The sequence below is a fragment of the Parasteatoda tepidariorum genome, chromosome 8, assembly GCF_982258835.1.
Source record: "Parasteatoda tepidariorum strain Cologne lab strain chromosome 8, Ptep-v5.0, whole genome shotgun sequence".
NCBI classification, from domain to species: Eukaryota; Metazoa; Arthropoda; class Arachnida; order Araneae; family Theridiidae; genus Parasteatoda; species Parasteatoda tepidariorum.
Window position 1 is genome coordinate 19,516,247 of NC_141762.1, and position 11,734 is coordinate 19,527,980.

The following is an 11,734-nucleotide window of genomic DNA, read 5'->3' on the forward strand; positions in this document are numbered from 1 at the left end:
TTTGAACGGCCCCGACTGTAGATATATTTTTTTTTTACTCTCTCATTTTTATTTTCTTTCTCAATGTTGTGATTAAAAATTTTTGTAATATTAGATATGAGTAGTAATCTAAATATTTTATTTTGAATGTGTCAGGGTCACGTGATGTAATAACACGCATTTTCTGATGTTGCGAGCTAAAAGCTTGATATTATAGATATGATCATTTTTTTTTGTTTTGGTTTTTTTTTTGAACAATGGATGAAAAAGAATAATAAAATGGTGAATTAGTTTTTGTAGAATTTTGCGTTATTTCTTGTGTAAAAGGTTACGACTGACAAATGTGCGGGGAAACCCCAATGGATTTCGAAATAAAAGATTGGTAGTTGTTTGTTCTATGAATTTCAAGTTGTTTGACGGAAGATAGTGAGTTATTTAGATTGTCTTGAAATTGGTTTAGGAAGTGGCATTTTTTTTTGTAAGAAGGTGCAGTTTAGAAAGTAGTAGGTGAAAAATGGCATTTTTAGGAAGAGCTTTAAAAGTAGATTTGAAGTGTTTGGCGGAAGAGTTAGGAGAAACGGCAACGGAAGACATGAGAGTTACCGAATTAAAGAAGATTATATTGGCAAGTACGGAGTACGAAGAGGAGTTTGTGAAGGAATTATTAAAAAGAATAGTTAGTGGAAGAGAAGAAATAAAGCGCCAACAAAAAGAAGATGAAATTAGGCGACAAGAATATGAAATTAAGCAACAGGAAAGGGAAGACGAATTAAAGCGGCGAGAACAGGAAAGGGAAGATGAATTAAAGAGGCGAGAACAGGAAAGGGAAGGTGAATTAAAGCGGCGAGAACAGGAAAGGGAAGATGAATTAAAGCGGCAAGAAAAGGAATATGAATTGGAGAGGTTGAAGATAGAAGCTTCATTGGTACATACTGGTACTATAGGAGAGACGAGCAGCTCTCGAAATGAAGAAACAAGAGAACATGTACCTGGTGGATTGCAAAAATTAATGCGTACTTTTGATCCAAAAGAAGGTGATATAAGTTTTTATCTAATATTGTTTGAAAGACAAGCACGAAGAGTCCATATAAAAGAAGAAGATTGGGTAACGCATCTTGTTGGATTATTGCCTCTAGAAATGGCGAATTTAATTGCAAGGGAGCCTGAAGAAAAAGCAAATGATTATAAACATGTAAAATGTATGTTATTGAAAAGGTTTAAATTGAGCCCAGAAGCATTTAAAATAAAGTTTAAGAGACATTGTAAAGCGGCTGAGAGCACTTGGCGAGATTTTGGATTTGAATTGGCGAACTATTTTAACGAATGGGTTTCGGGACTAAAAATTAATGATTTCGACAGCCTGAAACAACTTGTCATTGTCGAACAGATAAAAGAACGAGTACCTGGAGACATACAAAATCATTTTATTGATGAGTGGAGTAGAATTTGCTCAGTTGACACACTTGCTGAGAAGTTAGATGAGTACGAGAATGCAAGGAAATATAACCAAACTACTAAATTCATTGCTTCTCAACCATATAGGAACTTATACCGGGAAAAACCAAACATGGTTAGTAGAAGATATCATACATTTGGAGAAGGATATAAACATGAGCATAACAACCATGGCAGAATTGATAAGCGGAGTTCTTCCCAAAATCCAGTCACATGTTTTAATTGTGGACGAGTAGGACACTTGGCACGATTTTGTCGAGATAATAAAGAGAGGAGAAGAAACATTGAAGGCAAAGTGGCCGAGGTTCAAGTATCGGAAGGGCAAGTATCCGAAGTTAAGGTACTCAGAAATGGAAATATCGAAAGCAAAGTAGTCACTGCAAGATTTAACGGTGAAGTCATGATAGGAAACAAAAAATGTAAAGGCGTTCAACCAAAAATAGCTGCCCTTAAGAAAGTTAGAATTTCATATAATGGAAATGAATACGAAGCTGTAGTAGATTCTGGTGCACAAATAAGTGTATTTAAAAACGATATAGTGGGTAAGGAAGTGGATTACAAAGGACATATAATACTACAACCTGCGTTTGGCGAAAGTCTAAAAGCTGAATTAAAAGAAGTGGAAATCGCTTTGGTAACGGAAGGATATATTACGCCTATAATTAAAACGATGATAGCAGCCGACAATGGGTTAAATGCTGACATTTTGTTGGATGCTGAAACTTATGAGGCATTATTAGAACAAAAAAGAGTATACAATCCCAGTTTTACTGCTGCTATGAAGCTAAGATCAGATTCCCGAAAGGAGCAGTTATATATGAGTGCAAGTGACGGAGAAGAGCAGCAGGAGCCAACAGTAGGTGAATGCGGTGATAAAAAGAATGGAAATGAAACCGAACGATTCAAGATACAACAACAAAGTTGCGATACTCTCCAAGAAGCATGGAAATTGGGGAAGCAAAATAAAGGAGGGTATGTGATACAAAATAATATACTATGCCATGAAGAGCTGTTGGACGGGAATAGAATACAACAATTAGTAATTCCCGAAATTAGAAAAGGTAAAATACTAGAAATTGCCCACGAGTCAGTATTCGGAGCACATCTAGGAGCTCGTAAAACAATTCAAAGAATTAAATTTTCCTTTTATTGGCCAGGGATGGTCAAGGAAATTAAAGCTTATTGTAGCTCATGTCATGGGTGCCAAGGTAGAAGAGTTGTTCGTTCAGTAGACAAAATTCCGATAACACCTGTGTCACGTCCTGAACTTCCATTCCAAGTGGTGAACGTAGATCTAATTGGTCCTCTAGATCCAGTATCAGCACAAGGACATAAATATATCCTTTGTTTGATGGACCAACATTCAAGATGGCCTGAAGCAGTCCCGCTCAAATCGTTAACGGCAAGGAATACATGTGAAGCACTGCTCGAAATATTCTGTAGGACAGGAATTCCAGAAGTAATCGTGGTGGATAATGCGACAAATTTTACGGCAAGTTTAACGCAAGAGTTTTTGAAGGTTTTAGGAGCTTGTCCGCGATTTTCAACGCCATACCATCCGGAAGGGAACGGATTGATTGAAAGATGGAACCAAACTTTCAAAAATATGCTACATCACATTATTAGAGAAGTAGGAAAAAATTGGCATCGACATATACCATTTGTACTATGGGCTTATCGAGAAGTTCCAAATGCAACTACAGGAGTACCACCTTTTCTGCTAATGTACGGGAGAGAACCGAAAGGCCCGTTATCTATCTTGAAGTCAATTTGGGCCGGAGATATGTTTTTACCTTTGAATATGAAAGGATCAGCGGAGGAATATTTAAAAGAGTTAAAAGGAAAATTAGAAATAGCAACCGAAAAGGCAAGGTTAACAAGTGATGTGCAACAAAGTAATTATGCCAAATATTACAATAGAAGGAAAAAATACCGGGAATTTGCGCCAGGAGATCAAGTACTTGTGCTAATGCATGATTCATCCAATTCATTATATGCCAGATGGATAGGTCCAGTAAAGGTAATTAGAAGAGTGAAACCGAATTCGTATTATTTGCAAATGCCTGAAGGAAATTTAAGATTATTGCATGTTAACAAAATGAGAGAATACAAAGCGAGAATTCAAACAGTTGGAGTTGTCTATGATATTGATGATGAATTTGGTGAAATATACGAAACACCAACTCTTCCTACAGATGTGGAAAGCTATGAAGCATTGAAAGGATTAAATTTGGATTACTTACCCAAAATGCAACAAAATCAATTGAAAGATCTTTTACATAGACGCAAAACGTTGTTTTCGGGGAAGATAAGGATAGCTAAAGTTGGGAAACATGCGATAAAGCTGAAAGCTGAGGAGGATACGATGAAACCAAAAACGTATAAGATACCAGAAAACTTAAAGGGGAAAGTGGATGCACAGATCAATGAATTGCTAGCGTTAGGACTGATTGAACCGGTGGTAAGTGAGATAGCACACCCGGTAGTATGTGTTCATAAGAAAGACGGAACAATCAGGTTATGCATTGATTTCAGAAGTTTGAATGCTCTTACCGTTCCGGATGCATATCCAATGCAAAATATGATGGAGTTGAATTTCTTAGTAGGAAAGAAGAAATTCATTACTGTGCTAGATATGTTGAAGGGATATTGGGCTATACCGATGGAGAACGGCAGCAAACACCTCACAGCATTCCGAACTCACCGAGGCCAGTACCAATGGAATGTATTACCCTTTGGATTAAGAAATGCTGCTGCAACCTACCAAAGAGCTATGTCTAAAGTGGTTCAGTCCATGTCTGATTTCACTTGTGCTTATATCGATGATTTAGCAGTATTTTCTGATACGTGGGAGGAACATTTGATTCATCTTGAAGAAGTTTTTAAGAGATTGGAATATTTTAATTTCTCCGTGAACTTGAGAAAGTGCGAATTTGCTAGACAAAAGGTTAAATACTTAGGACATATTATTGGTTCAGGTAAACATGCTCCTGACAAAGAACGAATAAGAGTAATACAGAAATTAGAGGCACCCAAAACCAAAAAACAACTGAGAAGTGCTTTGGGATTATGCAACTTTTACAGGCAGTATATTCCAAACTTCGCAAAGATTGCTCTTCCACTAACAGAGCTTACTAAAAAGAAAGTTCCTAATGAGATTCCTTGGAGCGAAGAAGCTGAGAAGGCATTCAAGGAATTGAAGACGTCGCTATGTAAGATCGCAGAGTTACAAGTCCCAGACATAGAGAAACCATACTACTTGCATACGGATGCATCTCAAAATGCGGTCGGATGTTGTTTAGGTCAGTTAGATGAAGAAGGAAATATTCGTCCCATAGCTTTCGGTAGCCAGAAGCTGAATTCAACTCAACAGAAATGGTCTACAATTGAAAGGGAAGCTTATGCTATTATTTGGGCTTTGCAGAGATTTGAAACCTTACTCTGTGGTGCTAAGATTATTTTATTAACTGATCATAATCCCCTAGTATTTCTGACGAGTGCGACACCCCAAAGCCCGAGGTTGCAGAGATGGGCGTTAGCCATTCAACGCCATGATATTGAGGCAAGTCACATCAAAGGATCGAAACTTAGTAATGCAGATGCATTGTCCAGACTGTAAATATAAACTAAAATAAGACTCTGAACATTTTTTCCTATTATTATTATTAGGTGATTAAAGTAAATACCTAGTGTTAAGTTAAACCTAAGATTCAGTGAATATTTGGGTGAATGTGAAACATAGTTTGTTTATGTGTAAAGTGTGACCCTTAAATTATTTGTCATATTCGATCTTTGGATCTAATATGACTCTGGGGGGAAGGTGTCAGGGTCACGTGATGTAATAACACGCATTTTCTGATGTTGCGAGCTAAAAGCTTGATATTATAGATATGATCATTTTTTTTTGTTTTGGTTTTTTTTTTGAACAATGGATGAAAAAGAATAATAAAATGGTGAATTAGTTTTTGTAGAATTTTGCGTTATTTCTTGTGTAAAAGGTTACGACTGACAGAATGGAATAGTATATTATTAATGATTAGATTGCATTTCTAGTGTTTATATTGTTCTTTTTCATTATGATATAATACTGTTTTTATCGTGCATCTAAAATGTTTTTAAGGGAAATAAATGTGGTTCAAACGTCAATTAAACTAGTGACGGCAAACTAAATTAAGTTTTTTTTTTAAACTTTTGTTTCCAAATGATTTTTTAGATCTAACCACATTAAAAAATAAATTTTTCAAAACTTATCTTTTGAACCTAAAAATGAAGAGTTTTCAAATAAACTTAAAAAAAGTGTAATACTTCTTTTACTTTTTCGGACTTGGTCAAAACTAAATATTCCTATTTTAAAAAATGTGAAACCCAAACAAACGGACAGTTAACACTTAACAAAATTTGTGAGACTCCCTTATTACGATAGGCTAAATTTTTAAATCAGTAAAGTTTTTATACTTGATACTGATTTACCATATGCTTTAGTAGGGTTGTAGACTTGCAGGGATTTTTGTTTGTTTATTAATTGTGTCGGGTCAGTTGTTATTCTATTTGGTAAGAGACTGATCATCTCTGCTAATTCTAAAAGTAACAACTTATCTTTGCACATTAAACAGCAGAATTCTCAAAATGTTAAGGTTAAAAATGATGAAAAAAATGTTTAAAAAAAAGAAAGAAGTAAACATTGAAAAATGAAAAGAATGATGTTTCAAAAAAGTAAGCATCGTAAAAATGAATGTTAAGGATGTTTCAGTAAAAGTAAACATCAAAAAATAGAAAGAAAGAATGTCCAAAAAGCTCAAATGATTCGAAGATAGATCTAGGTAATGGATGCGTTCATTATCAGGTTAATATCGACGAAAAAATATGTAAAGGGTAACAAAAACTAAAGCAAAGGAAAAATAGGAAAAAGAAGAATGACCAAGAAACTGATTACAAAAATAAAAAGAAATTTAAGTAAACAAAATTTTGAAAAAATACATGTATCAAAGCTTAGGAAGTATTTTTAACCACACAGAATCTTAAATTCTGAATAAATGACAATTGTTGTCCAGTTCGGTTTGCATAAAAATTTTGTATGTTTTTGTGTGAAAAAAATTTTTTGAAAATTTTAGTAGAATAGTTAATAAATGTTTAATATTTCTTTCTGTTTAGTTACTAAATAGATAAATTGCATAATCATGTTTTTCATATTTTTGTCATTGTAAATAATATTTTTTCTTCTCATAATTGAAAAGATGTTGTTTGTAGTAAGGAAAAAGGAACAATCGTACCAACCTAAAAATTTTAAATTTAAAGTATTCTAAATTTTTTTTTGACTCACCAAAATTTTTTTTTTTTTTGGGGGGGGGGGGATGTAATACAAGAATTAAATACTTTTGTATTAATAAAAGAACTAAAACTCTTTCGTTTTCATAAAATGTCTTTGTTAAAGAATAAGCGTAGAGAGATTCTATTTTGGGAATTCAAGGCTGAAAACATACCATTGAAATATAAATAGATTTATATTTCAAAGGAAGAGTTATTTTTAGAATCGTTCCCTTTTTCAATTCCATATAAGGAAGCAGAAATGATTTTCCTTAATGCGTAAGGTTACAAGGAATGTACGAATGTGCCTTTTTACTTCAAATCTATGTTGGTATAAAACGTAAGAACGCATAGTTTTGCGTGTCCTTTTCATCTTGATGTGATCCCGATAAGCTGTTCCGGGATTGTCCAGAGTCTTGTCCACTCCCCCTCCTTTTCAGGAGTGGGGACGTGAATTGTTAGCAATACCAGCCAACACTTAAATAAACCTGTTTAGAACGACTGATGGCTTATGACTGCAATTATTTCAAGCTAAATACATCACTGATAACAGGGTTGGAGCCCTGTTATTACATGCATATATTGCAAATATTTATTATCCCGAGAAAACTCGGGCATGCATATATTGCAAATATTTATTATCCCGAGAAAACTCGGGCATGTATATATTGAAAATATTTATTATCCCGAGAAAACTCGGGCATGCATATATTGCAAATATTTATTATCCCGAGAAAACTCGGGCATGCATATATTGCAAATATTTATTATCCCGAGAAAACTCGGGCATGCATATATTGCAAATATTTATTATCCCGAGAAAACTCGGGCATGTATATATTGAAAATATTTATTATCCCGAGAAAACTCGGGCATGCATATATTGCAAATATTTATTATCCCGAGAAAACTCGGGCATGCATATATTGCAAATATTTATTATCCCGAGAAAACTCGGGCATGCATATATTGCAAATATTTATTATCCCGAGAAAACTCGGGTATGTATATATTGAAAATATTTATTATCCCGAGAAAACTCGGGCATGCATATATTGCAAATATTTATTATCCCGAGAAAACTCGGGCATGCATATATTGCAAATATTTATTATCCCGAGAAAACTCGGGCATGCATATATTGCAAATATTTATTATCCCGAGAAAACTCGGGAGTAGCAGAATTTGTTAGTACGTCTTGTTTATCTCGTTCTTATTCGGTTGGAAAGAAAAAAATCTGCTGTGATTGGAAGTTTGCCAAATTTTGATTGGGAGTTTCGCTGTTGGATTGAGTGACTGCACACGTTTTTCGTATATGCGATGGTTGCTGTATTTACATAAAAAAAGAGTAAAAAAAAGGCGTACCACTTCACTGGTGTTTGGAAGGTATGACATAATCTTGTGGGGGCGGAGTTATCGACCATGCCAACCGTCATCTATCAAAAGGTATGTCATGATTGAATCAAGTTAGCGTGTCTTATATACCAGTGAATTGATGTTTAATTTTCGTAGTGGTAGTTAAGGCACAAAACTCCCCCACCAGAATTTTATCAGGGATAGAATTCGATGAACGGATACCACTGGTTGCTGTACTTGTGAAAGACCGGGAGAGAGAGTCACCGGGTGTTAGAGTGCTGAAAGTGAGAGGTGTATCAATTTCACAGTCGTAGTCGCTCATGTGTTGCCATTAGCAGTTTCGTGTATGCAAGCTGACGTTGTGTTAAATCGACATGAGATTGAGTAGCAACAGCGTGAGGAGGATTGGATAATGTCGCATTCACAAGTCAACTGTTTAAGGTGGTCTATCCATCGAAGTAGGCGTTACCGTCAAGTTATTTTGCGAAGAGGGCGTTACTGCGTGTTCAAACCACGTCCGGAATTCACTAATGTGGGCGGAGTTATTGACCATGCCAACCGTCATCTATCAAAAAGTAAATAATGTTAATATCAAGCTAGCATGTATTATATACCAGTGAATTGATGTTTAATTTTCGTAGTGGTAGTTACGCCACAATCATGTTAGTCTTGAAAACTATCATACAGATCCCAATATTTAACTTTTTTCATTTAGATAACTCGGGATAACAAACTGATGAAGTAAATATTTTTTTTACGCATAAAAAATTAAAATTTCAAGTTAAAACTTGTGTATTCAGTTTTGTTTTAGTTCTTTGTATTTACAAATAAAAAAATGTGTTGATTTTTTGGCATTTTAAGCGTTTAATAGCTGATTAGTTTACATGGAAGCCAACTTAAAGCGTTACGTTGGTATTTCATCATTACAGATCAGAAATAATAACATTCAATATCAATAACGTTTTTTTTTCTGAGTTGAAAAAAAAGAGAAAAAAAAATCTTTCAATTGACAAACATTTGAAACTGAAAGTTCTTATAAAGGAAATGACGCATTTCCTTTAAATAATAATTATTTCCTGATTCGTGATTTCACATGACTTGATTACATAGTCTAATGCTTCTTTTGATTTTGCCAGTAAAAATATTTGTTAATCAAATTCCGGAAGAAAAACTTAATGAAGTGTAAATATTGTTTGATTGTAAGAACTGCAAATACTGTTTTTCACTGAACTGTTATATCTTTTAATGTAAGAATGCCACGGTTAATTACAATCAATAATAAAATTCCAAACCCAATAAAGAACAAGACTAAGATTTTTTGTTGTTGTTGTTTTGAATGCAAAAAAAGTCGTCTTTTGATATGTAAAAAAGAATTCCTATGAGATACTTTTCTGCTATCTATAAATCATGGATGAATAATTGAAAATTAATGTTTGGGTCAAAAATTTCTTAAATGTGTGCTTTTCTTTCATATTTAATTGTTTTTTGTTCATGAAAAATGCTTAAAAAATTGAAATGGATGTGAGAAAAGAGTTTTACGGTTGAATTTTGAAATAAGTATTTTTTTCTTCAGAAAACTATTGAAAATTGTGTGTTTAATGAAGGAGAAAAAATGCTTATTTCGTTATGTGCTTATTTCATTTTTATGCTTTAAAATGCTTTAAAACATGTAGCAACGTGCACCTTATTTCACCATTATAACTTTCTGATTTTGTTGAGTATAATTATAAGTATTTTACATGCAATTTATTTTCTCTTATCTAACAACATATTTCGCAGGAATGCAGTTAAAAGTTACATTGCAAATATGTAAAATTTATTCGCTTAGATGTAAACAAATGTTAGTAAAATAATTGTTAGTAATGACGTGTTACCGATGATACTCTTCGATTAGGTGCATCTGAAAGAGAACAAAATGAAATTACAAAAAATTAAAAAATTCTGCTCAAAATCTATAAGACTTAGAAACTTGAAATTACTAAGATGTGTTGAAAGGTTTATAAGAATTACGATGGAATAATAAAAAAAAAAAAATACTATTAAGTAATTTGTCCAAGAATTATAAACTGTTAAACTTGTTGGAAAAAATACCATACAGGCCATTCTACAGGCCACAGGAATGCAATTACACAGTTGAAGTTGGACACACTGAAAGTGCAGCAATTATTTATGCAATTAATAGTGTTTTTTTTTCTTTCAGATTCTGATTTGTTCGAAAGTTATTGCAATTTTAAAATTTTTTTTTGTAAATTTTTTGATCGTTTTTTTTTGTTGCTCAAAATCTATAAGAAATAAAAAGTACTAAAGTGTTTGAAAAATGTGCAATAAGCTCAATGGAATTAAAAAAAAAGATTCGATTGCTTGTTAGAAAAATTATTAATTGTTAAACTTATAGTAAAAAAAAATCATGTTGGTTTAAGCTACTGTCCGGCTACAACTACAATAGATCGACTGTTTACTGCAACTACTAAGTTGAAATTTTATGTACCGATAGGAGCATTTGGTATTGCGAATTTAACGAAAGGTTTGTTTGTTAAGTTATTGCAAATTTAAATGCTTTTTCATGATTCTTTTAATCCTTTTTACTTTAAATATTGACCATTCACTGTTTCAGAATTTTTTTTCTACCGCTGGACTTTCATTTCTTCACACTGAGGTAACAAAAAGTCATGAGATATCTCGTAATATCGTGTCGGAACCTTCTATAGCTCTACGAAATACAGCAACTCGATTTGTCTTGGACTCAACAAGTTGGTGCAGTTCGTTCACTAGGAGTTGGTACTTGGCTCCGCCTCATCACGTGATATTCGATGATACTATTTCGCTACTTTTGGAGAGAAGAGAGTGAACGATCCCGAACATGGTTGCTATTTGGCTATAGTGTGACAAAAATGTTTAATTCGCAATCTTTTTTAACATTAAATATTCATGATATTTCTCTCTTTTGAGTGAATAGTTTTGTCCCTTTTGAGACATTTTGCAGGAAAAACAGCAGTTTTAAGTTTAAAATATATTCAATTGACTTGAGTAACGAAATGTAATAATAGAATTCACTGTTTGCGCTTGGTACTCATTAAGGGTTGTCTCAATTTCAAAGCGCGGTGATGTTTCTCTTCTTACTCCCGCGCGGAAATGAACTCTGCGTCAGAGGGATGTGGAGCCAAGTCCCAACTTCTGGTGAACGGACTATAGAAGTCACATTTCAGGAATATTCAGTCATGCAGCCTCATTGGATGTCGATAATTGCGGATGTAGGATTTTGTGTTCGAACAGACCCCTCGATTACATCTCATAAATGTTCGATCGGATTCATGTCGGGCGATATAGGTGCAAATCATTCACTTGGACTCGTCCAAAATGTTCTTCAAACCAGTAGCGATAAATTAAGGCCCGGTCACATGGCACATTGTCATCTATAAAAGTTCAATAGCTTTTCGGTAACAGGAAGTCCATGAATGGCTGCAAGTACTCTCTAAGCAGCTGAACATAACCATTTTCGTCAATGATCGGTGCAATCGGATCACAAGACTTAGCTCTTGCCATGAAAAAACAGCCATTGTTGAGCCACTCTACTAGATTACACAGTGCCTTGTTGAGAACTTGGGTCCATGGCTTCGAGGGGTCTGCGTCACACTCGAAC